The sequence below is a fragment of the Acinonyx jubatus genome, chromosome D4 (assembly GCF_027475565.1).
Source record: "Acinonyx jubatus isolate Ajub_Pintada_27869175 chromosome D4, VMU_Ajub_asm_v1.0, whole genome shotgun sequence".
NCBI classification, from domain to species: domain Eukaryota; kingdom Metazoa; phylum Chordata; class Mammalia; order Carnivora; family Felidae; genus Acinonyx; species Acinonyx jubatus.
The window spans coordinates 35761007-35788353 of NC_069391.1; the positions used below are offsets into that span (position 1 = coordinate 35761007).

The 27347-nt window shown below is 42.8% G+C and overlaps 1 long non-coding RNA gene across 2 annotated transcripts in view; it reads left to right on the forward strand.

Annotated features, from left to right (window-relative positions):
- Positions 1-27347, forward strand: part of LOC113593677 (uncharacterized) — a 53616-nt gene that overhangs the window by 8568 nt on the left and 17701 nt on the right. The window lies entirely within an intron of this gene.

Below are 27347 nucleotides of genomic sequence, written 5' to 3' on the forward strand. Positions count from 1 at the left end.
TTTTCCACTTTCTCTCCAGCTACTTTTGGGGAGGGGTGCTTTTCCCATATGCTTCCCCCCTCCACAGTCTCTGCCCTCTCTCTGCCCGCAAAAGGGGTTCCCTATGTTTCGTGGCTTCTTGCTCCCCAAGTTCAGTTCTTCTTGCTCCCCAAGTTCAGCTCTTTGTGTTGCATACCTGCGGAATTCTGTGGTTCAGGTTGTACAGATTGTTGTGTTAATCTTCCAATCAGTTTTCTAGGTGTGTAGGATGGTTTAGTGTTGGTCTGGCTGTATTTCATGGACGCAAGATAAACAAAAAGCTTCCGTGCTGTTCCACCATCTTGGCTCCTCTCTATGTGTACAATATATAATATATAATATACAATATTAGTATATAACATGAAGATATTATATATAATATATTGTACACACGTGTATTTACATATAATTATATTAATTATATACATATATGTTATACATATATAATTTTTTACTGCAATGAAGTAAAATAGGGTGCTGGATAAGAGGTTTTCAAGCAGAAAAAATTACATTAAGATAGAATAGAAATATGAGTCAGGAGGGGAGAAAAAAGGAGAAATGAAGAAGTGTTAAAAAGAAGCTGTGGGGGTGCCTGGGTGGCTCAGTTGGTTGAGTGTTGGACTCTTGATTTTGGCTCAGGTCATAATCTCACAGTTGGTGAAATCAAACCCGGTATGGCTCTGTGCTGTCATCACAGAGCCTGCTTGGAATTCTGTCTCCCTCTCTCTCTCCCTTACTCCCTCTTGTGTGCTCACTTTCTCTCTCTCTCTCTCAAAATAATAAACATTAAAAAAGAAGAAGAAGAAAAAGAAGCTGTGTATTTTTATTTGTGTAACTTTTTAATGGATGATGGTGGGTATCAAATCACTCAGTATTTCCAGTCCAGTGGAAGTGGATGTTTAAAGGAGTGATGTTACAGCTTTATTCTAAAATGTACATAATAATCCAGCTTTTTAAAGAAATATTTATAATAATCCAAAAATTACATCCTTTGACCATTCAAAATTAGGAGAAAATTTAGATGTCTACTTTTTCAAAATTATTTTGAGTATACATATTTTAAAGAGTTTGGATATTGCTGAATTAAGGAGAGTAATTATGCCACAAGGCAAAACAGTTCAGTACAAGGAGGCAGGGCTCTGAGTTGCGAGGCCTGAAGGAAGTGGCTGATCCTCTGCCGGCCTATTTCCAATAAGAAAGAGGTCGGATTACGATTGTGCCGCTCCCTGTTTCATGAGTCACTTAACTGGGTGGGTCTGGCCATTTGGGATGTAACGTCTCTACCAGTAATTACACCATTAGCAGCAATAATAAAATCCACTATGATTTTTTTGAGCAGATAATGTGCACTTACATACATCATCTCTAATCCAAATGTCTGCCCTCTCACTCAGGGTAATATGTGCTATTCATTCTTCCATCAGTCACCAGTGCCTACCCTATGCCAGACCCTCTGTTCAGGGCAATGCCAGAGAAAGGAATAAAAGAGATGTGGCTTCTGCCCGAGATGTGGCTTCTCTAGCTCACAGACAGAAGAGCCAGATTCAAATTCATAGACAACCAACTCTAATAAAGGGCCACACAAAAGTACTAAGTATCAGTGCACACAGCAATGCTGATTAGAGCTCAAAGAGGAGAAGAATAATTTCTGACCAGGGGAATGAAATATTTTGTACTGGAGTTAGGCCTTTAGAAAAGAAAAAAAAAAAAATCTGACAAGGGAAGAACATTCCCCAGACAGCAGGGCAAGGTATGTATGCAGAAGCACAGAGGCAAGAAAATACAAGTCTCTTCAGAGAAAGGCAGAACACGGGGTTGGGTAGAACACAGGGAACAGGGGGTGTGGCAAGAAAGGAAGAGCAGGTAAGCGGAGACTCACCTTGAAGGGCCTTGTGTGCCAGGCTAGAGTTGGGTGGGGTGCTGACCAGGAGAGGGAGATGAGCAGATGTGCATTTCAGAGAAAGACCAAGCAGCCACTCCACCAGCATAGGAGAATCCAGGCTTGGCAAAGCAGGGTAGGAACTGTGCTTCTGTGGTGGCAGAATGGATGCCTGGATGTCAGCACTACATGTGGCTAAGTCATCAGTGGGGACGGGGAAGCAAAGGCTTCAGTCCTTCATAGCAATGCTGCTTTCCTGACTAAGCCCAGGTTAGACGACCCCAAGCTAAAAAACATTCCTGTATCCCATCCAAGAGAAATTGGGAAGCCACACAAAATTAAGTTTTGGGCCATAGTCCTGCTAGAAAAGGAGATAGCTCTAAAAAAAACTATTAAAATACCTTAGAAATTTGATTTTGAAAACTACTTTGGGAATTTATTAAATTTCCTAATTTTGATCATGAAACTGGTTATGTAAAAGAATGTCCCTGTTCTTGGAAAAGCAGAGAGAGAGATAGAGAATGACGATGATGATGATGATAGGGCAAAATGTGGAATTAGTGAATCTGGGTGGAAGGTGTGTGGGAGTTCCTTGTTCTGTTCTATTCTTGCAACTTTCCAATAAGTTTGCAATTGTATCAAAATACAAAGTAAGCAAACAATATCAGGAATATATTTCTTTAATTCTGTTTATTCCTTAGCCTCTTAGCACCTACCACAGGATCTTAACATTACCTTAAACAATGGTTTATCTCTTAAGCTTCCATTCTCTGCAGACACTGTTCTGGGGGTTGTATATACGTTATTTCTAATCCTGCAGAGCAGATATTCCTATTCCCATTTTATAGATGAGGAAACTGAGGCTCAAGAAATTTAATTATCTGGTAAGAAGCAGAGCCAGGGATCCAAAGCCCAGGTTTTTCCTGCTGTAGTTGGGTTAATGTTTGCTGAATTGAATGAGAGAAGTTTGAACAATTAAAGATTAAGGTACACACAAATTTAAGAGACTTTATGAATTAATAAGAATGATGATGAACACCTTGACCAAAAGAGCACCCTCATCAATAGGCAAAGGCTAAATATGACACATTGGAATATTATGCAAACAGTTTTTCAAAAGAATTAGGTAAGTATACTGCCACTGGGGTTTCCAGGTAAAAGGAACATAGTAGGGACATATTTGTATTTAAAATATTATCCACTATTTATCTAAAATTCAATATTCACAGGGTATAATATTTATTTTTAATTGCTATGTCTGGCAACCCTAAATGCCATGGAAGAATGTCTGCTTTTTCGGTAAAAAAAATAATAAGGTACTTATATAGATAAATAGCACAGCCCCATTTTTGTTTGGGAATGTGCATAAGTGGGGCGCCCAGGTGGTTCAGTCAGTTAAGTGTCCGACTTTGGCTCAGGTCATGATCTTACGGTTCATAGGTTTGAGCCCTGCCTCGTGCTCTGTGCTGACAGCTCAGAGCCTGGAGCCTGCTTCAGATTGTGTCTCTCTGGTTCTCTGGCTCTCTGTCCCTACTCCACTCATGCTCGCTCTCTCAAAAATAAATAAACATTAAAATTTTTTTTTTAGTATTTAACATTTTTTTTTAATTTTTTTTTCAACGTTTATTTATTTTTGGGACAGAGAGAGACAGAGCATGAACGGGGGAGGGGCAGAGAGAGAGGGAGACACAGAATCGGAAACAGGCTCCAGGCTCTGAGCCATCAGCCCAGAGCCTGACGCGGGGCTCGAACTCCCGGACCGCGAGATCGTGACCTGGCTGAAGTCGGACGCTTAACCGACTGCGCCACCCAGGCGCCCCAAGTATTTAACATTTTTTAAAAAACCATGTAAGTATAAGAAAATGTCTGGAAAGGATATTCGTTGCAGTGTTAACATTCTCTCTAGAAAATGGAATTAGAGTATAGAGAGAAGACTCTTAGTTTTTACTTTACTACTATATTGCATGTATTTTTTTTTAAGCATTTATTTATTCCTGAGAGACAGGGATAGAGCATGCACAAGGGAGGGGCAGAGAGAGAGGGAGACAGAATCCGAAGCAGGCTCCAGGCTCTGAGGTGTCAGCACAGAGTCCAACGCGGGGCTCAAACTCACAGTGAGATCATGACCTGAGCCCAAGTCAGCCACTCAACCAACTGAGCCACCCAGGAGCCCCTATTGTGTGTATTTTTAGTTGAAATATTTATTGAGACAATTATAGATTCACATGCAGTAGTAGTGAGAGAGAATGCAGAGAGATCCCTTGTATGCTTTGCTCTGTTTCCCTCTAAATAAGAAAACAAAAAAACAAAACCTCTTTTTTTATTTTTCTATATTACTACTCACACTAAATACCCTGACACCAGCAGAATGTCTACAATTCAAATATATTCTGACACTACCTACCTGGAGTTAGCATTAGACAACACAGATTAAGAGCTCAGTCCCACAGACTCCCACCCACTTCAGATGCCAGTCTGGAGTCCGGGCCTCCTGTACTTCAGACCAACCAGGTATAAATCAGGAGTTTCCATGCCCCCCTCCTCAGGTTTGATAATTTGCTAGAGCAGCTCACAGAACTCAGGAAAACAGTTTACTTACTACATTACTGGTTTATTCTAAAAGGATACAACTGAAGAGATGCCTAGGGGAAGGTATGTGGGAGGGGGCTCAGCTCGTCCAGGCCCTCTCCAGGCACATCACCCTCCCAGCACCTCCAGGCGTTATGCTCCCGGAAGCTCTCAGAATGCTTCACTTAGGGTTTTCTATGGGGGCTTCACTGTGTAGGTATGATTGATTAAATCATGAGTCGCTCAAGTCCCAGCCTCCAGGTTGGAGGATGGGGCTGAAATTCCCAATTCTCTAATCACAAGGTTGGTTCCTCTGGCAAAAACCAGCCTCTCCATCCTTAGGGGCTTTCCAGGAGACTCCAGCCATTAGTCATCTCATTAACATAGAGAAATACCTTTACCTCTTCAGAGATTCCAAGGGTTTTAGGAACTGTGTGCCAGGGAAGGGGGAGGGGAGTAGGCAGACAGCAAATGTATATTTCTTATTTTGCCATATCCCCAATGGTCACATTTTGCAAAACAAATTCATCCAAAGTGTCACAAGTATCAATAGTGCATTCCTTTTTATTGCTGAGTAGCCTTCCATGGTATGCGCACACATGTGCATGTATGCGTGTGTGAGTGTGTACACACATGTTGAAGGACATCTGGTATGATTCCAGTTTGGAGCTATTACAAATAAAGCTGTTATGAACATTTATGTGAGGGTTATTGCATGCATTTTTAAACTAATTTTTAGATCTAAAAATAATAGCCTATGTAAAAATGTTAAAACATCAACATGACAAAGACAAATAAACTGAAAAGCAATAAACTGGGAAATTTTTTTTTAATTTTTTTTCAACGTTTATTTATTTTTGGGACAGAGAGAGACAGAGTATGAACAGGGGAGGGGCAGAGAGAGAGGGAGACACAGAATCGGAAACAGGCTCCAGGCTCTGAGCCATCAGCCCAGAGCCTGACGCGGGGCTCGAACTCCCGGACCGCGAGATCGTGACCTGGCTGAAGTCGGAAGCTTAACCGACTGCGCCACCCAGGCGCCCCCTGGGAAATATTTTCAATTTAAGCTTAGCCAAAATAAACTGGTAGTTGAGATTGCCTCTGGGGGACACTGACTGTCTAGAGGAAAGGGGAGAAAAAGAAGATTTTTTCACCACTTTGGCTTTGTCCTGATAAAGTTCATTGGTGTGTCAGGACCCACAAAATGAAGGACGCCCCAGTGGCCAGACCCACGTCACAGATCTAAGCCTAAATCAGCCTGCACTTACAAGAACACCTGTCATGGAAACCTGATACCTTTTAGGGACCTGTTAGCCTTAGAAGGAAACCCCCAGCCTCCTAGCCAGTCATGCCCTGTTTCAGTATTGCTGCTTCTAATGCTCTGTAAAACTCACTCTTGCCCCAAATCCATGGGAAGAGTGCTTCACTGCTTGTGAGGCACCATACTCCCCCAATATACGGATTGTTTTCCTTTGCACAAAGGACATCAAGCTCGTTACTAAATTGTTTTAGTTTTGTTATTTGACAGTACCTTTTGAATTTTATTCCAATGGTCAGTTCCAAAAGGTTTGTTGTCCTCGTGTGAATCCACAAACTCCGATTTTCCCTACTAGTCTTCTGGGGGTTTAGTGACTGCTGTGAGCACCCTGAAAATGGCATCTTATGAGTCTATGAAGCCTGAGCTGTAATTCTCAGGAGAATGCACACTCACCTCAGTGATCATACGGCCTTAGACACACCTTTCCAATACACCACTTAACACCAAGGCTGATGCTTGGCCGCTCAAATGTTGCTCCCCTTGAGAGACTCTGTAAGACACAGGCCAGAGACCATGTCTGTGTGCCTGCTCCCAGCCTGGCACACAGCAGGAGCTCAATAAACTTTCTTTTTGAAATGTAAGGGGTGTGTGTGTGTGTGTGTGTGTGTGTGTGTGTGTGTGTGAAAGCTCAGCTTACTTTTGAGTTTGAATTCCCTTTCTGCTAAGGAAGCAGAGATGTAATCTCAGGCTTTTGGAGCCCACCCCACAATTTCTCTTCCACTTCATTAGGATGATGGAGACGAGCATCTGACCATTGGTCATCAGCCCATGCCAGTGATTGTCACTATGTCTCTCATTCCTGACAGCAAAGAACCTTCCAGTCTGGAAGCTCTCTTCCCTTCTGTGCCATCTAAGAGTGTGGAAATCAGGCTCCTCCTTTTTTGGAGTGAAAGAATCCCCAAGCTTAAACTTTGCCCCTTGAGGCTCTGTCTGGAAGGCAGGGCTTGTCCCTCCATACACCACCACGGTCTCTATCTTCATTACTTCCCCTCTGTCTTTTCTTTCTCCCAGCTGCAGGGAAACCTCTTCTTTGTTTGAGGGTAGGGTTTGGAAAGCCCTGCTCTCTCTCATAGAGATTCTGTCTATTTTTGGAGTCTACTCTATTTATGGAAAGGCATATATTTCTGGACAGCAAAGCAAGAAAGACTCCTTTGATTTTTTTTTTAATTTCTATTACATCCCTTACCTAGGGACATAGACAACAAAAAAGGAGGAGGTGGATAGGGGAATAACTTGAGAGGAGGGTGTAAAACACATGGAGAAAGGAATACTGTTAAACATCTCAAAAAATATATATTCCAGCACATATAACAACTCACTACATTTTTAATGACATGTGAGTGAATGAGCATTCACCCCTGCCAAGGAAAAAAGTTATCCTGCATTGTCTCTCAGCTCCAACCTGGCTGCCATACTGTGTGTGCCTGAGAGCCATGACCATCAGAAGATGCCAGCTGGAGGGTCATCTATGGTAACTGAGCCCACAGATCACCCTCCTTGGGTACCAATAAATCTTGAAATAGCTTTCACTGCCAGTTCAGAAGTTATCCATACCAGCCAGGATTCCCAGAATCCCTGAAGCTGGGTTGGAAGAGGAAAAGCCCAACCTGTTCACCCTGAGGAGTGTTTCCAACTTAATGTGAGCCAGCAGGTCCAAGATCAGAAAGTTTTAGGCCAGAATATTGGGAACAGATGGACGGCTGATCAAGCACCTTTGGACCTGACTGTTCCACCTCTGTTGTACACTGAGTCCCCTTGCCTCCTGTGACAGCTGTTGGATATCCTATCTTGCCATGAATTCCTCACAGCAAAGCGTTCTTGGCTCTGGCTCCCCATAGCAGGGCCAGCAGAGGACTCTGTGTAGAACTGAACTGAGGAACAAACAGGAGGGCTTGAAATGGTCATGTCCACAGTAAGAAGGCTCACTGGCAGTTCTCTCAAACCCCCAACCCCATGGCCAAGATACCATGTTGTCCTTGAGAAGGGCATGGAGAGCCCTTGGGGAATCCCAGTGAGTTCACACAACTCCAACCCCCAAGACTGGGAGGGGCCTGCAGCAGGCCTAGAGCCTTCCAAATAAGGGTCTGGATTCCAAGGCTCTCCACTGAGCAAACATGTACCAAGCACTTGCTGTATGTGGAGACAGAGATAAAAGTGATGCCACTCACTCGTTAACCCACCTAACAAATAGTTATTGAGGTCCTGTAAGTCCCTGCTCTAGGAGGAGAGTCAGAGAACAAATACATCAACATAGAAGTGATTTCATTTCAGAACATGACCCTTGCTGCCTAAGAAAACTAAGCAGGGACAGGGGATGGAAAGTGAAGTGGAGGGAGAGTCTCTATTTTAGATAAGTTGGTCTGAGAAGGCCCCTCTGAGGAGATGACAGGAGACCAAAGGTCTGCAGGATGAAAAATAGCCATGAGAAATAGGAACAAAACAAAACAAAACAAAACATTCCACAGGGAGCAACAGAGACAGGTTCTGAGCAGGACCAAACTTGGCATGTTCAGAGAAGGCCTGTGTGGCCAGCACAGAGGGAACAAGAGCAGAAGGCCAGCAGTTAGGGGGAGAGGTGGGAGCAACCAGATGGCGTAGTGCCCTGCAGCCCGTGGAAGCACTTCAGATTTCATTCCAGGTGTGAGGGAAGGTCAAGATGAACCGAGAAGTGACATGGCCTGATTTACATTTTTAAAAGACCAGAAGGCAGCTGTGTGGAGAATTGACTGGAAGGGAGAAGAGCTTAAGTGGTGAGACCCAACAAGAAAGCAGTTGCTGTCCTAGTAGATGATGGCGGCTTGGGTATGGGTGGCAGCGATGAATGGTGAAAAGTTGTCGAGATCTTGGACACATTCTGGAGGCAGGCCCCATGGGACTTGCTGATGGAGTAGATCTTGGGGAGTGAGGAGAGGAGAGGAGTCAAGGATGACTCAGGGGTTTTGAGCTGAGCATCTGGGTGAGTGGTGATGCCATCAACTAAGCAGCAGGTAGTATGTTGGAGTAGGGTGGGAGGGGGTCTAGAATCAAGAATTAATTTTGCAGGGCTCCTGGGTGGCTCAGTTGGTTAAGCATCCGACTTTGGCTCAGGTCATGATCTCGTGGTCTGTGAGCCCAAGCCACACATCCAGCTCTGTGCTGACAGCTCAGAGCCTGAAGCCTGCCTTGGATTCTGTGTCTCCCTCTCTTTCTCTGCCCTCCCCTGCTCATGCTCTGTCTCTATCAAAAATAAACATTAAAAAAAATAAGAATTAACTTTGCAATGGCAAGTAGGCAATTAGATATGTGGTTCTGGAGCTCTGGGATAGGTTGGGACTAGAGAGAGACCGGAGAGTGATCTGAGCAGAGGTGGCATTTAAGCTCCAGGACTAGATGAGATGAATATGAAGAGAGTAGGGATGGAGAAGAGGTTTGTGAATTGAATGCCTGAACATGCCACCAAGATGTGGTCAGGAAGAGGAGTGGCTGAGAAGGTACAAAGGTCAACCAAGTGGCGATGGGAAGCCTGGAAAGGAAGTGATTCAAGGAGGGTGTCAGAAGCAGTTCAGGCACAATCAGACCTGTAAATACCAAGAACAAACTGATGGTGGCCTGCGTGGAGGGAGGTGGGGGATGGGCAAAAAGGGTGAAGGGCAGTGGGAGATATGGGCTGCCACTTGTGAAATGAAAAAGTCACAGAATAAAAGGCACGGCATAGGGAATATAATCAATGATACTGTAATTGTGTTGTATGGCCAGAGATGATAGCTACTCTTGTGGGGAACATAGCATAATGTATAAACTTGTCAGACCACTAGGGGCACCTGGGTGGCTCAGTCCGACTTCGGCTCAGGTCATGATCTCACGGTCCTAGAGTTCAAGCCCCACATCAGGCTCTGTGCTGTCAGTTCAGAGCCTGGAGCCTGCTTCAGATTCTGTGCCTCCTCTCACTCTGCCCCTCCCCCACTCACTCTCTGTCAAAAAATGAATAAACATTAAAAAAAAATTTTTTTAACTTGTCGGATCACATGTTGTACACCCAAAACTAATGGGACATTGTGTGTAAATTATATTCAAATTAAAAACTGTTTTCTTTAAAGCTCCTAGTGGATGAAAAGTACGATGAGAACTGAGAATTAACCACAGGCTAGGAAAGGTGGAAACCACAGTAACTTCTCAGTGAAACGCCAGGGTGCTTGCCTCACTGAAGTGGGCTGAGGAGAAGATGAGAGGTGAGGAAGTGAATGAAGAGAATCCCTGCGGGAAACAGCCAGCACCCTCAGCTGGGATTTGGGGGGGATTTGTCGCTGAAGGTACTATTGACTAAAGTAGGTGGAGAAGCACCAAAGGGGAAGCTGAGACTCCCAGGGAACAGAATAGCAGGAAGTTGTCGAAACCCTGAGGTCTGAGGGGCAAGAGGAGCAAACTGTATTAACTGAAGCTGGGTGAGAAGCTACGGAGGAGGACCACCTGGAGCGGAAGCCGTAGTTGTTGAGGGTAGTAGCCATTCAGAAACACTGCAAAGTAGGGAAGAAGCGCAAAGAATAAATTGGGCTGAACTCGGTTGGAAGCCATTGGAAGGCAGTGGCTCAGGCAGCCTGGTGATAGAAGCCACAGAAGCCAGTTTCCCAGAGCAAAGATGGATGGAGAATGGATTGGGAGGTGGAGGGGAGCAGGACAAACAAACAGCAAACAAACAAAATCAGCACAGCTGTAAGCTGGGCACGGGGTAGGGGACAGCAAGCAGAGCGAGGATAGACCAGAAGGGAAGGCAGCAAGGCACAGAAATGGTTAGGAGGACGAATGTAGACCTCAAATCTCAGCCTCACTGCTGTTTTGCTATGGACACCATGATTTAATATTCTTGGGTATCATGAGAATTAAATGAGATCACAGATATAAGTTTCTTGGACTCAATAAATTGTAGCTATTATTATAAAAACACAGCCTTCGGTTATTTTAAAAGCAGTTTTTAAGCGTCATGCTTAAGAACAGTGGTAATTTGATAAAGTTTCAGTGAAGAAGACAAGTCCAGCCTTTTGGCACCTTACACCAAAAGTGTTTCTCTTGCTTCACCGCTCCGACCTGTGACTATGTGTGCTGTTACCACCCGGTGGCAGCATACCCCAATCATGGATTCCATTGTTTAGCGGGACTTCTTTGAAAAGACTACAGATAGAAAGACACAGGCATTCTAAGGACGTCCTGAGGAAATGTATAGCACCACCCATGAAGTACCCTTGCCGAGAAAATCCAGCCTGATTCTGATTAAGGTTCAGGCTCCAACTTAAAATTTACAGAAAATACAGGAAAGAGACTTACTAAAACAACTTCAGGAGGGCAGCAAGTGAGACTATGGAAATCTCTCACCTTAGCGTCTTTTAAAAAAAAAAAAGCTGGAATAGGAATCTTCAGACTCATTGAGACCGAGGAGACAAATTAACATACCACAATAAAAAAGCATTGATGGGACAATCAGGGAAATATGAATGCTATCTGGATAGGGATGATATTAAAGAATCACTGTCGAATTTTTTTAGGGGGGGGCAGTGTTAGTATTGCAGTTATATTTTTCAAAGACACAGGCATACCTTGTCTTACTGTGCTTTGCTGTATTGTGCCTTGCAGACACTGGGTTTTTTTACAAAATGGGCATTTGTAGCAACCTTGGGCCAAACAAGTCTCTTGGCACCATTTTTCCAACAGCATTTGCTCACTTTGTGTCTCTGTGTCACATTTTGGTAATCGTCACAATATTTTGATCTTTTTCATTATTTCATCTTTCATTATTATTGTATTGTGTTTGTTCTGGTGATCTGTGATCAGTGATTGTGATTCGCTGAAAGCTCAGGTAATGGTTAGCAATTTTCGGCAATATTTCCTTTTTTTAATAGTTTTTTTTTAAGTTTATTTATTTATTTTGTGAGAGAGAGATAAAGTGCACAAGCAAGGAAGGGACAAGGGGAGAGAGAATCCCAAGCAGGCTCCGCACTGTCAGCACGGAGCCTGACACAAGGCCCGAACCCATGAAACCATGAGATCATGACCTGAGCTAAAACCAAGAGCCAGACATTGAACCAATGGAGCCACCAGGTGCCCCACCAATATTTCCTGATTAAAGTATGTACATTGTTGTGGGTTTTTTTAGTCACAATGTTATTTCACGCTTAATAGACTATAGTATAGGGTAAACATGACTTTTATAGGCACTGGGAAACCAAAAAATTCATTTGACTCACTTTTTGCGAGATTTGCTTTATTGCAGTGATGTGGAACTGAATCTTCAATATCTCCAAGGTATGACTGTATCTCTTTCTAAAGAGATACATACTGAAATATACGTGTGGTGACAGGAATCTGGGACTTATTTCAAAATAACTGGGGTGGGGATAAATGAAGAGAAGGCAGAAACAAAACTGGCCAGGAATTAACTACTGTTGAAGTTGAATAATAGTGCTCAGAAGTACGTTTTACCCTTGTGTTATGGACTGTATGTTTGTGACTCTCCAAAATTCTTGGGGTACCTGGGTGGCTCAGTCGGTTGAATGTCTGACTTTGGCTCAGGTCATGGTCTCAGGGTTCGTGGGTTCGAGCCCAGCATCAGGCACTGTGCTGACAGCTCAGAGCCTGGAGCCTGCTTCAGATTCAGTGTCTCCCTCTCTATCTTCCCCTCCCCCACTTGTGCTCTGTCGCTCTCTCTCTCAGAAATAAATATTTTAAAATTTTAAAAATAAAATTCTTATGCTAAAATCCTAACTCCTAGCACCATAGTATTAGGAGGTGGGACCTTTGGGAGTTAATTAAGTTCAGAGGAAATCATGAGGGTAGAGCCCCCATGATGGGATTTGTGCCCTTATATGCACAGGAAGAGATATCACAGCTTTTTCTCTCTGCCATGGGAAGATGCAGCAAAAAGAGCAGTCTGCAAGCCAATAAGAGTGTTCTCACCAGACCTAGACCATTCTGGCATCCCGGTCTCAGACTTCCCAGCCTCCAGAATCGTGAGGATTCAATCTCTGTTGTTTAAGCCCCCCAGACTAAGGTCTTTTATGATAGCAACACATATGTATGCTATTTGTGGTCAGCAGACCTGAGTGTCACAGGGAATCCTTTTAGAAATGCAGAGTCTCAGGCCACCACTGCAAATTTACTCAGTCAGAATTTGCAGTTTAACAGGCTCCCCAGGTGAATCATAGAAACACTAAAGCTTGAGAAGCACCGAATCATATGATTCTTTCTGCTTTGGGGTATGTTTGCAATTTCTGCTATAAAAACAAAGAAATTATGAAAATAAAATTGATATGTATAGGAATATTACATCAAAGATACTCATTAATCTCACAGTCCATGCATTCAAGCCCCATGTCAGGCTCTGTGCTGACAACTCAGAGCCTGGAGCCTGCTTCAGATTCCGTATCTCCCTCTCTCTCTGCCCTTCCCCTTGCTCACACTTGGTCTCTCTCAAAATAAAGACCTAAAAAAAAAGTTTTTCTTTTTTTTTAATATTTTTTTAATTTTTACATTTATTTATTTTTTGAGAGACATAGAGAGACAGAGCACAAGTTGGGGAAGGGCAGAGAGAGGAGACACAGAATCTGAAGCAGGCTCCAGGCTCTGAGCTGTCAGCACAAAGCCCGACATGGGGCTCGAACTCACAAACCACGAGATCATGACCTGAGCCAAAGTCGGATGCTTAACCGACTGAGCCACCCAGGCGCCCCCAAAAAAAGTTTTTCAAGATGCTCATTAAACACGGGTTGGGGTGAGTTGGATGCTGTCCAGATAACAAATATTCCTATTTTTTTTATTTTTTTTAAACGTTTATTTTTGAGACAGAGAGACAGAGCATGAACAGGGGAGGGGCAGAAAGAGAGGGAGACACAGAATCCAAAACAGGCTCCAGGCTCTGAGCTGTCAGCACAGAGCCCAACGCGGGGCTTGAACTCACAGACCGTGAGATCATGACCTGAGCCGAAGTCGGACGCTTAACCGACCGAGCCACCCAGGCGCCCCAAATATTCCTATTTTTTAATCAATAATAATGATAGCATAATTGCCGTGTGTTATAATTAAAAGCATAGTACATATCAACATGTTTAATCTTTGCAAAAAGCCGCTACAGTAACCATTGTTACAGTGATTTCAGGGATGAATAAACCAGACTTCAGAGAGGCCAAATGACTCATTAAAGATCCCAGAGCTCCTAAGCGGAAAACCCAGAACTGTTTTGATTGAACTGGCTAGTGGTTTATCAATTTTGTTAATTCTTTCAAAAAAATTTTTTTAACGTTTTATTTATTTTTGAGGCAGGGAGAGACAGAGCATGAAAAGGGGAGGGTCAGAGAGAGAGCGACACAAAATCTGAAACAGGCTCCAGGCTCTGAGCTGTCAGCACGCACAGAGCCTGACGCGGGCTCAAACTCACGAACCGCGAGATCATGACCTGAGCCGAAGTCGGCGGCTTAACCGACTGAGCCACCCAGGTGCCCCTGTTAATTCTTTCAAAGAACCAGCTTCTGCTTTCATTGATCTGCTCTACTGTTTTTTGTTTTTTGTTTTTGCTTTTTGGTTTAGATAGCATTAATTTCTGCTGTAATCTTTGTTATTTCCTGTCTTCTGCTGGTTTGGGGTTTTATTTGCTATTCTTTTCCCAGCTCTTTAAGGTGTAAGGTTAGGTTGTGTATCTGAGACCTTTCTTCCTTCTTTGGAAGGCCTGGATTGCTATATACTTCCCTCTTATCACTGCCTTTGCTGCGTCCCAGAGATTTTGGACTGTGGTGTTATCATTTTCATTGGCTTCCATGTACTTTTTAATTTCCTCTTTAACTTCTTGGTTAGCCCACTCATTCTTTAGTAGGATGTTCTTTAGTCTCCAAGTATTTGTTACCTTTCTAAATTTTTCTTGTGGTTGATTTCAAGTTTCATAGTGTTGTGGTCTGAAAATATGCACGGTATGATCTCGATCTTTTTGTACTTGAGGACTGATTTGTGTCCCAGTATGTGGTCTATTGTGGAGAACGTTCCATGTGAACTGGAGAAGAATGTATATTCCCCTGCTTTAGGATGAAATGTTCTGAATATATTGGTTTAGTCCATCTGGTCCAATGTGTCATTCAAAGCCATTGTTTCCTTATTGATTTTCTGATTAGATGATCTGTCCATTGGTGTAAGTGGGGTGTTGAAGTCCCCTACTATTATGGTATTAGTATCAATGAGTTTCTTTATGTTTGTGATTAATTGATTTATATATTTGGGGGCTGTCACATTTGGAGCATAAATGTTTACAATTGTTAGATCTTCTTGGTGGATAGACCCCTTAATTATGATATAATGCCCTTCTTCATCTCTTGTTACAGTCTTTATTTTAAAGTCTAGATTGTCTGATATAAGTATGGCTACTCTGGCTTTCTTTTGTTGACTTTTCTCCATCCACTCACTTTCATTCTGAAGGTGTCTTTAGGTCTAAAGTGGGTCTCTTGTAAATAGCATATAGATGGATCTTGTTTTCTTATCCATTCTGTTACCCTATGTCTTTTGATTGCAGCATTGAGTCCATTGACATTTAGAGTGAGTACTGAAAGATATGAATTTATTGCCATTATGTTACTTGTAGAGTTGGAGTTTGGTGGTGTTCTCTGGTCCTTTCTAGTCTTTGTTGCTTTTGGTATGTATGTATGTATGTATGTATGTATGTATGTATGTATGTATGTATTTTCATCTTTTCTCCCCTCAGAGAGTTCCCCTTAAAATTTCTTGCAGGGCTGGTTTAGTGGTCACAAACTCCTTTAATTTTTGTTTGTCTGGGAAACTTTTTATCTCTCCTTCTATTTTGAATGACAGCCTTGCCAGATAAAGAATTCTTGGCTGCACATTTTTCCGATTCAGCACATTGAATATATCCTGCCACTCCTTTCTGGTCTGCAAAGTTTCTGTGGGTAGGTCTGCTGCAAACCTGATCTGTCTTCCCTTGTAGGTTAGGGACTTTTTTTCCCTTGCTGCTTTCATGATTCTCTCCTTGCCTGAGTACTTTGTGAATTTGACTATGATATGCCTTGTTGATGGTCGGTTTTTGTTGCATCCAATGGGGGTCCTCTGTGCTTCCTGGATTTTGATGTCTTTGTCTTCCCCCAGGTCAGGAAAGTTTCCTGCTATGATTTGGTCACATAACCCTTCTACCCCTATTACTCTCTCTTCCTCCTCTGGGACCCCTAGGATTCTGATGTTGTTCCTTTTTGATGAGTCACTGATTTCTCTAATTCTTAAATTGTGCTTTTTTGCCTTAGTCTCCCTCTTTTTTTCTGCTTCATTATTCTCCATAAGTTTGTCCTCTATATCGTTGATTCTCTGCTCTGCCTCATCCATCCTAGCCGCCATGGCATCCATTGGAGATTGCAGCTCAGTTATAGCATGTTTTATTTCATTCTGACTAGGTTTTACTTCTTTTATCTCTGCAGAAAGGGATTCTAATCTATTTTTGACTCCAGCTAGTATTCTTATTATCATGATTCTAAATTCTGTTTCAGACTTCTTGCTTGTATCTGTGTTAGTTAAGTCCCTGGCTGTTGTTTCTTCCTGCTCTTTCTTTTGGGGTGAATTCCTTCGTTTCATAATTTTGAAGGGAGAAAAGGAACTAATGAGGGAAAAAAATTTTTTAATTAAAATTTTAAAAAATTAAAATTAAAAAATTAAAAACAACAAACACTCACAAAAAAAATCAGATAAATGATGCTAGGTGTGTTGGGTCTGGGTGTTGAAAGGGGCTTAATAGATTAGAGAAAAAAGGGGAAAGAAAAAAGAAAAAGGAAATCATTTGACAATTTGAAAAAATACAATGAAATAGAATAAAATGAAATGACGGAAGTAAAATAGAATTTGAAAAAATTTACACAAAAGTAAAAAATATAGTAGAAAAAATTAAAGAAAAATATTTTTAATAAAAATTGAAAATAAAAATAAATTGTTTCTCTTTCTGTGTTCAAGAAAAAGAAAAGAAACAAAAAAAAAAGAGAAAAAAAAGAAAATTGAATATATGGACCAGCAAACAGACTGAAATAGGATTGAAATTACTTCATTTTACCCTAGAAGTCAAACTATGAAGTGCTTTACAGTCCGTAAATTAAGCAGGCAGAGAGACTTGTGTTCCTGAAAAGTGAGGTTGACCCAGTTGGGTGGGGATTAGTGTAATGGCTTTGTTCTCCACTAGATGGCGCTACTTAACTTACTGGGGTGGATTGTTGTGGTGCTTGTAGGTGCACATGCGCACGTGTGGGAGCAGTGAAAATGGCGCCACCCCGCTACCCAGTCTCTAGTATCAGAACTCAGTTCTCCAGATCAGCAATCACGCAACCATCCTTTGTCTTTGACTTTCATCCACTCCCACTTTTACACTGTCCGTGACCAAGCCCCAGGCAGCACCTCCCTCCTGAGTTTTATCTCAGATGCGGCTGTGTTTCCCGACCCCTTATTTCTGAGGTACTGAGGCTTTGACCCATTCTTCCCCTCTGCGGGAGGGTCTCACCTAGCAATGGCCGGGTGCCAGCCACACCCAGGAACGTTTGCAGGACTGTGCTGCTGCCAATGCCCAGAGACTGTGGCCAGGTACCAGTCCACCCCAGAAAAAGTTCACGCAATCATGTGGCAGCAGTGTTTCAGGGATTATGGCAAATCACGACACACATCTGGCACCCAGGCTTCACCCCCCCCAAGGACCTTGTTCCAGTACCAGCGAATGTGGTTGTTCTCCCGGGTCCACAGAGCCTCTGCCAGATGTCCTCCTAGCAGGGGAACCACCTCTCCCCTCGTGGACCAAAGACCCTGGACTTCACTCTACTCCTGGTGATTTGCCCTTCCCACCAGAGCACCACCAGTTATCGAGCTGCGGAGTTTCAGACTCTGCACCCCCCTGTTTATTCAATCTTAATGGAATTTAAACCCTCTCCTTTCTCCTTTCTCCCTTTTTAGTTCAGTCCCTGTGGCTGTTTCCACTTTTCCACTTTCTCTCCGGCTGCTTTGGTGGGGGGGGGGGGGAATGCTTTTCCCATATTCTCCCTGCCCCCTCCCATCTCTGTCCTTTCTCCACAAGCAAAAACAGCTCCCTGCCCTTCATAGCTTCTCTCTCCCCCAGTTTACCTCTCTGCCCTGCGTACCTGCTGAGTTCTGTGGTTCAGGTTGTGCAGATTGTTGTGTTAATCCTCAAATCAGTTTTCTAGGTGTGCAGAATGATTTAGTGTTGATATGGCTGTATTTCATGGACACAAGATCCCCCCAAAAAAACCCTTCCATGCTGTTCTGTATCTTGGCTCAATCAGAAAACCCAGAACTATAATTGTGGACCTCTAACTCCAAAGCCCACCCTCTCACCACCTGTACACCATCATTGTAGGAATTAAAATGTGGCCCACACATCTGTGGTTTGTTTTGATATCATTCAGTTTGGGTTTGAGTCTTTTATAAGTCTATTTAAAAAAGGTTCTTCTGGTAACAAGGCTTGTTAGACCATGCTCACTTTGACTTCCCACTTTGAGCTCTACTGACATTCTGCTGGAAAAAATAATGCAGCTCTGGTTTTTAAATCTTACTTTATTCAGAAGAAAATGATATTAACCCTTAGAATTTATCTCATTCACAGGATCTTGAAACTTTAGTCCGAAAATGACTGAGTCATGAGAATGCAATTGGTGGTTCATGAATTTGTTTGTACATTGAAATCGCTTAGGGAACTTTTGACATTCCTGATGGCCAGGTCATATCAGAGACCAATTAAACTAGAATCTCTGAGGGAGGCACCCAGGCATGGGTTCCCTAGGCAATCTCAGTATGTGGTCTAGTTTGAGAACCAATGATCTAGGGGTACAGAGCAAGATTCCTACTTTACAGGACTAACTTTCCAACATGTGTATAAAAACTTTCATGTCAAATTTTTTTTAACATTTATTTATTATTGAGAGACAGAGAGAGACAGAGTATGAGCAGGGGAGGGGCAGAGAAAGAGGGAGATACAGAATCTGAAGCAGGTTCCAGGCTCTGAGCTGGCAGCACAGGGCCCGATACGGGGCTCGAACTCACAAACTGTGAGGTAATGACCTGAGCCGAAGTCAGACACTTAACTGACTAAGCCATCCAGGCGCCCCTCATGTCAAATTTCAACCACATATTCTGTGTCACCCCCAAAACTCTGGCAAGTAGCCTGCAAAGCAAGGACTGAGTAAACTTTGTAACAAGACAGGCTTCAATAGTGGAGCCATTTCAAATTACAATATACATGCAAACTGCAATTTAAAAGACCATGGGCTTCAGCGGGCTTCCAGGCCAAGATTGGATTCCATTACCATCACATCCATTCCAGCTGGAAGAACTGGATCTACAAAAGGAATTCTAGAGAAAGACCTGCCAAGCCTATTTATTCAGCCTTATGAAATTCTTTTGACCCCTCCCTTGGCTGTACTTTGTACCAGACCACCCAGGTGGATAACACATCTCATTGCAAGCCTGCCTGGAGACTGGAAACAAGCCACAGCCACATCAAGAGCACTAAAAGCTAAATATACTCCTGAGCCCCCTGCAAATAACAGGTACCATTTAGGACCATGATAGCCTGAAGGGGACCCCCTAAGTTTTCACTGCTCTGTGGTGGCTTCAGCCTGGGAAGAGAAGTGGCAACCATAACTAGGAGATTCCCACAGTGAAGTAATCTTGGAGAACTCTGTGGATATGCAGGATAAATGGTGCCAGGACTAACTGTGCGAACTGGGAAACCACAGAACAAATCCTGCTTATGGGATTCCTTGTAGTCTTTACCTTGCTTGCAATGATGGTTTGCTGCTGCCTACCAGAAACTTCTTCCTTCTCCCCCACCTCCCTTCTTCATCATACAGGGATGAACAGCAAGAAAGGCATCCCTAGAAAGACATGTTCATGGCCCCATGAATGCATAGATATGAATATGTGGATCTATCCTAAGAAGGAAGAATACAACGAGGAAAGCAGCCTCTCCATAATAAAACACTGCAAAATACCATGCAGGCAAATTCTCAATCATCAAAAATATCTGTAGCGTTTTACTCACCCACAAAATAATGAAATGCTTTTATAAAGATTCTAAATATTTTATTGGACAAATAACCATGACTTCTTTCAAATAAATGTTATTACTCTTTCAAAAAGACTTTTGAGGGGCTCCTGGGTGGCTCAGTCAATTGAGTGTCCAACTTTTAACTTTGGTTCAGGTCATGATCTCACAGCTTGTGAGTTGGAGCCCTGCATCTGTCTCTGTGCTGACAGCTCAGAACCCAGAGCCCCTTCGGATTCTGTCTCCCTCTCTTTCTACCCCTCCCTCACTCATGCTCTGTCTCTCTCTGTCTCCTTGAAAAATAATTACTTTTTTAATGTAAAAACCATTTCTAGTTCACAGTTTTGCATCATTTACAAAACAATCAGACTTCGTTTAGCCTATGGGAAGGATTTGGCTACTGGCCACAGTTTGCTGACCCTTACCCTAGATTATAACTTTGACATAACCTTTTCCAAATTGGAAATCTGGCTTTTGGTGGGATGGAACTTGGCAATTAGTTACAAATACGTAGGATGTCTCCACATCAGCTTAAGACAAGAATAAAGATGATTCTTACATCTCTCCTGTTAACTGCTGTGTGAATGTGTCTAGAACTGTGAAGACTAAATCCTCATTTCAAACAGGATTATTATAAATGAGATGAGGCCTTGAGAAAATTACAAAGCCAAGGAAGAGAAGTAACTGATCACGGTCCATTTTCTGCAGTTTGATACTTGATACTGATAAATAAATTAAAATCTCTGGCTTCTCCAAACCACTTACCTATGTGAAAAAGAGGCTTAAAATTTTGTGTAAATTAGCTTGACAGCTTAGCAAAAATAGCATAGCAGATGCCCAGTGATGAATGAATGCTTTTCCTTTTAGATAAGTGATTCTCAACCTTGGCTGCATATTAGAATCATCTGGAAAGCTTTTAAAACTCTAAACGCCCAGACTGTGCACCTCTACCAGTTAAATCAGAACCTCTGGAGTATGAGAGCTCCCTAGGTGATTATAATGTGTATCCATGGTTGAGAACCACCACTATAATATAATATTCAGAATTTTTGCCCTTTGTTCGGGTGTCATGTCCAATGCCAAATGACACAATTCGAAACACTTGCATAATTCTGTGTAGCCTGACTCCTAAGTAGATTCAGATGCTTTGATTATAGACACCTGGCCTTGAACCTGTGTGCCAGGGCCCGGTGAATTCCAGGTGGGCTTCTGGATTCTGTGTCTATAACCCTGGCAACAAAGAATGCTGCAGGTACAAATCAATTTAAAAAATAGAAAAAAGACTTGAATAGGCACTTCGCAAAAGATAATATATGAACAAGATGAATAAGCACATGAAAGGTTCTCAGCATCTTTAGTCATCAGGGAAATACATATTAAAACCATAATGCGATACAATTTCACACCCACTGACAACTCCAAAAGACTGACGATACCAAATATTGGCAAGGATAGAGCAACTGGAACTCCCGTGCACTGCTGGTGAGAGCATGAAATGGCACAACTACTTGGAATAACCATCTAGCAGTTTCTTATAAAGTCAAATATTCACTTGTCTAATGACCCAGCAATTCCCCTCCTAGGAAATAAAAACCAATGTTCACTAGAATGTTCAAGAATGTTCATAGTATCTTTATTCACAATAGTTAAAAACTGCAAACAACTCCAATTGTCCATCTACAAGGAAATGAATTAACAGATTGTGTTGTATTCACACAATGGCATACTACTCAGCAAGAAAAAGGAACAAATGACTGGCGCACGCAAAACACAGATGAATCTCAGAAACATTATGTTGAGGGAAAGAAGCATGAATGACACAGAATGTATATGGTGTGATTCCATTTATACGAGGTTCAAAGAGAGGCCAAACTAGGGGCGCCTGGCCAGCTCGGTTGGTAGAGCTTGCGACTCTTTTTCTTTCTTTCTCTTTCTTTCTTTCTTTCTTTCTTTCTTTCTTTCTTTCTTTCTTTCTTTCTTTCTTTCTTTCTTTCTGAAGTTTATTTACTTATTTTGAGAGAGAGAGAGAGAGCATGGAAGGGGGCAGAGAGAGAATCCCAAGCAGGCTCCTCACTGTCAGCATAGAGCATCGATGCGTGGCTCAAATCCACAAACCATGAGATCATGACCAGAGCTGAAACCAAGAGTTGGACGCTTAACCAACTGAGCCACCCAAGTGTGCAACTCTTGATCTTGGGGTTGTGAGTTTGAGCCCCGCATTGGGTGTACAGATTACTTAAAAACTAAAAAAATCCAAAAAAAAATTCAAAGGGAGTCAAAACTAATCTCTGGTAATAGAAATCAGAGTAGTTGGGGCGCCTGGGTGACTCAGTCGGTTCAGCGTCCGACTTCAGCTTAGGTCATGATCTCGCGGTTTGTGAGTTCGAGCCCAAGGTTGGGCTCTGTGCTGACAGCTCAGAGCCTGGAGCCTGCTTCGGATTCTGTGCCTCCCTCTCTCTCTGCCCCTTCCTCTCTGGTTCTCTCTCTCTCTCTCTCTCTCTCTCTCAAAAATAAACAAACATTAAAAAAGAAAAGAAAAAGAAATCAGAGTAGTTGTTTTCTGGGGGCAGGGAGGGGAGCTACACAAGGGTTGACTAGAAAGGGACAGGAGAATGAGGGAATTTTTTTGAGTGATAGAAATATTCTAATATTCTATTCACCTGGGTGGTTACCACTGTCAAAACTCAAAGAACTGTACACTTAAGGTCTATGCATCTTATTCTATGTAAATCATACTCCCATAAGTAAAGTATTTAAAAATTATATGAGAACGGGGCGCCTGGGTGGCTCAGTCGGTTAAGCGGCCGACTTCAGCTCAGGTCATGATCTCACGGTCTGTGAGTTTGAGCCCCGCGTCGGGCTCTGTGCTGACAGCTCAGAGCCTGGAGCCTGTTTCAGATTCTGTGTCCCCCTCTCTCTGACCCTCCCCCATTCATGCTCTGTCTCTCTCTGTCTCAAAAATAAATAAACGTTAAAAAAAAAAAAATTATATGAGAAGAAGAATGGAAGCCCTATGACCACACATAGTTGGTCCCTCTCTCCAGGAAACTTCTTGACTTTGGCAAGGTGAGAACCAATACTGGCTCTCAAGAGCCCTCTCACCACAGCTAGTGCCCCAGAGCTCTTTCCCCATTAGGGCAATGGCTCAGAGGTGGCAGAGTGAAGGGCACTTTGGAGAATATCAAGTAGTGCTGTTTGTAGTGCTGTGGTTCTACTGGAGTGTGGAGCATGTGAAGGAGAAGTTGGGAAACAGAAATGTCAAGGAAGCCCTTGAATGCCAGGTGGAAGAGCTTGATCTTTATCGTAGGCGGTGGAGTCTGCTAGAGGTTTTGAATAGACAATCCTTCTCAAATAAATGCCTTCTTCTTGAGGGTTTCCCCGATCCACCTGTGATGCTTAATGCCTCATGGAATCCAGAGGAATGCACAGAACCTGTTAGCCAAAGATCCTCCTCGTGGATTCTTTCAAACTCAGAGCCTTGGCCCTCTGATGATGAGCGGAAGTATGAAGGCTGCTGTTTGCTTTGGATTCAGACTTGTTTTTTAGTCCTTTCCTAATCCCACAGACATGATTTCATGGACATTTTCCAGAATAGCTTACTTTCCAGATCTTGTTCTTCATCTTCAACTCACTCCTCACACTCTGCAATCTTATTTCTCGTTCCACTATTCTTCTTAAACCACTCTCACATAGAAGATGAATTCTATTAATTAGAACTCTGTATTAGTTTAACTATTACTGTAGGACAAATTATCCTAAAACTTAGTTTGCATGAAAACAATGATAATCATATATTACCTTTCACATTTTTTATGGGTCAGGACATCAGAGAGGGCACCACAGGGCACCACCAGAATGGCTTGCCTCTCTGTTCTGTGATGTCTCAGTCTTAGCTGGAAGACTTGAAGACTGGAGGCTGGCATCATCTGAAGGCTCATTCACCCACATCTAGTGATAGATTCTGGCTCTCAGCTGATACCTTAGCTGGGCTTGTGGGTTGCAGCTACACATGGCTTCTCTAAGTGGATTAGGTTTCCTCACAAGATACTGGGTGGGTTACAAAGGCGAACGTTGGAAGAGAGACAGAAAGAGAGAGATGGAATCTGTACCTTTTTACGTCTTAGCCTCAGAAGTCACATAGCATCACTGTACCATCCTCCACTGGTCAGGGCAGTCACAAGCCCCACCCAGACTCAAGGGATGGGAACACAGACCCCACCTTGGTGGAAAGGATATCAGTCATTGCAAGAAAAGCACTGGTGCAGTGGGATAAATATATTGATGCAGCCATCACTGGAAAATACAATCATTTTCAATTTCATTTACAGAAACCCCAAGACTAACTGGCTTAAACTAAGAGGAAATTTATTGACTCACATATGAAAACTCCAGGCGTAGGGGTGACCCCAAATAAGGCTTGAATAAATCTCAAGCTATGTCCTCAGACCCAGTTTCTCTTTTCTTCATCTCTGGGCTCAGCTTCTTCCATGCTAGCTTGAGTCTCAGACAGATTCTCCCTTCATGGTGGCAAGATGCTGCCACAGCTCCACCTACACACCATCTCTTGCTCAGTTACTGCAGGAAAAGAGAAATATGCTTCTATGACAGTTTACACGAACATCCTAGAAACTGAGTTTCTTTGGCTCTAATTGTCCTGACTTTGCTCTGGTGCCCATCCCTGAGCAATTTGCTGTCATCAAGAAAATGTACTGCATGAACTGCCATGGGCTTGAGTCACACAGCCACCTCCGGAACCAGGGGCAAGGTCAGCATCATCATAAGTCACAGGTCTTCTACAACAGAGATTAATTCAGCGATGAGAACAGAATTTACAGGGGACAAGGGACAGGAGGACAGGGGTTTATATTTCTCATAGCACAGAAAGTCTGGGATCATACAGCTACTGGTGTCATCCCATGCTTCCATGGTTTCAGACAGGTAGAGCTGTGGTTCTCTTGATCCTTCCACTTTTTCCAAAAGATGAATGCTCCAGGGGTGCCTGGGTGGCTCAGTCTGTTGAGCGTCTGACTTCGGCTCAGGTCATGATCTCACGGCTCTGTGAGTTTGAGCCCCACATCGGGCTCTGTGCTGACGGCGTGGAGCCTGGAGCCTGCTTCGGATTCTGTGTCTCCCTCTCTCTCTGCCCCTAATCCATTCATATTCTGTCTCTGTCTCTCTCAAAAATAAATAAACATTAAAAAATTTTTTTAAAAAAGATGGATGTTCCCGTTCTAGTTATCATGTCTGTCGAGATATCATATCTCTTTGGTGCCATAGATCACATTGCCACTGCTCACCTTAAGGTGGTTGGGAAACTGAGTACAGGTGAGGCAGGCAAGGGAGAAGAGGGTTGGAAAGAGCATTAAGTTATCCAGCCCATAGTCTGTCAAATCAACCCCTGGACATAGAGGTGTATCTGCTTCACCCAAATCACATGGCTGAAGAAAGAAGTGATGTCTCTTTCATAGAAAAATTGGAGCACACTTACCATAAGAAGGCTAATGAGATGCTGAATGGCAAACATAAGAACTGGCCACTGCCTCAAAGACCTTTCTTTGAATTCTGCAAAAGTCTTTCCTTTCTGTGGGAAGTGCAGAAGAAACCCTGGTGACTTCTTACTAGTAATTGCCAAATTCTGTAGTAATTTAAGTAATTTTCTTATTGGATCTCTCTTTTGCATTGGATACTATTGATCATTCCTTTAAAAAAAATTTTTTTTAATGTTTATTTATTTTTGAAGGAGAGAGAGACAGAGTGTGAGCCGGGGTGGGGGTGGGGGGCAGAGAGAGAGGGAGACACAGAATCCGAAACAGGCTCCAGGCTCTGAGCTGTCAGCACAAAGCCCAACGCGGGGCTCTAACCCACAAACTGCGAGAGCATGACCTGAGCCGAAGTCGGACACTCAACTGACTGAGCCACCCAGGTGCCCCGATCATTCCTTTATTTCTGCAACTCCTTACTTCTTTTTTTAAAAAAAGATTTTATTTTTAAGTCATCTCTACTCCCAACATGGGGCTGAAACTCACAACCCCAGATCAAGAGCCACATGCTCCACCAACTGAGCCAGTCTGGCACCCCTGTAACTCATTACTTCTTCATTAAAACAGTTTCCCTTGCTTCTGTGACACTGAGCTTTTTGGGTTGTCCTTGAACCTCTCTGACCATATGATCTGTGCATTTGAGAGTCCCTTCTTCATCCCCCTACTCCACACACATGAATCTGCCTGCAGCCAAACACTTTTCTCTTTCTGTCTACTCCCTTCTCTTTGTCATGTTTCTTAATCTGACTGCTCAGTTTAGGTATTTTCATTCTTATTTCTATAATAAAGAAATTTAAGGTTGTTAATCTTCTTGTAAGGAGAGATTTGGCCCATTTGTATGAACTTTGTTATGTAGTGCTCTCTCTTTTGTAAATATCTAAATAGAGTTTGCTTTCCTTGAGTTTATTTTGTAATATGAATAATGCATACTCTGCTTTCTTTTTGTTTGCACTTGGCTGTTGTCTTTTCCTAAAGGTTGTGTTTAATGTTTCTGCTCATTCATATGTTCCACACACTTGACTTAAATACACACACTGGACTTCCATCTAGTACATGCATGGACCCTCTTAACTTTCCATGTTTATTAGTTTAAATGCCATGGCTGCACACCCAGAGATTTCTGAACTTTGGCCCACTACTGAAAGGACTTTGGAGGCCCTTGATATACTGCATGGCAGAGATATTGAGGAGACTGAATCAGTTGAGGAGACTGTTGCTTTGATTGTAAGCAACAGAAACCAGCTCTGGCTAACTTTAAAAAAATATATGGGCTAGTTCACAGAAGAAAAAGAAAGGCTGAAGAACTAAAACCCTATCACCCACAGGGAAACATTCAAATTCATTAAACATAATAGAAATGTTCGTTTATTTTTTCCCCCTCAGTGAGACATTGTTCTAAGTACCAGGAAATCAGTGGGAACTCCTACTTTCAAGACACATATGTCTAATGTGGATCTAGACCCAGGGCTTAGCCCAACAGCCTCTTATCCTGCCACTTTCCAACATACACAGTTAATACCTTAAATATCTTAAATACCACAGTTATGCATTTCCCTCATGGACTAGGTTCTTTCCTTAATGTTTACATATCTTCTATTATTCTCCTCTTTCTGCCTGTAATGCCCTCTCCCACATTTTTATTTGATGACCTTCTATCCAGTCTTCAAAAATCAAGCAAAATGTCACTACTATTACGGGGAGGTCAATAAATGACTCCCACATTTTCCCTGCTCAGTTGGGAACTACTGTATTTCTCTTTCTTTCTTTCTTTCTTTTTTAATTTGTTTTGACAGAGAAAGAGAACAGGGGAGGGGCAGAGAGAGAGAGGGAGAGAGAGAATCCCTAGCAGGCTCCAGGCTAGAGCCTGACTCAGGCTTGATCCCATGAACCAAACCATGAGATCATGACCTGAGCCAGAAACTAAGAGTCAGAAATTCAACCTGAGTGAGCCACCTGGAAGGCCCCATTAAGAACTATTTC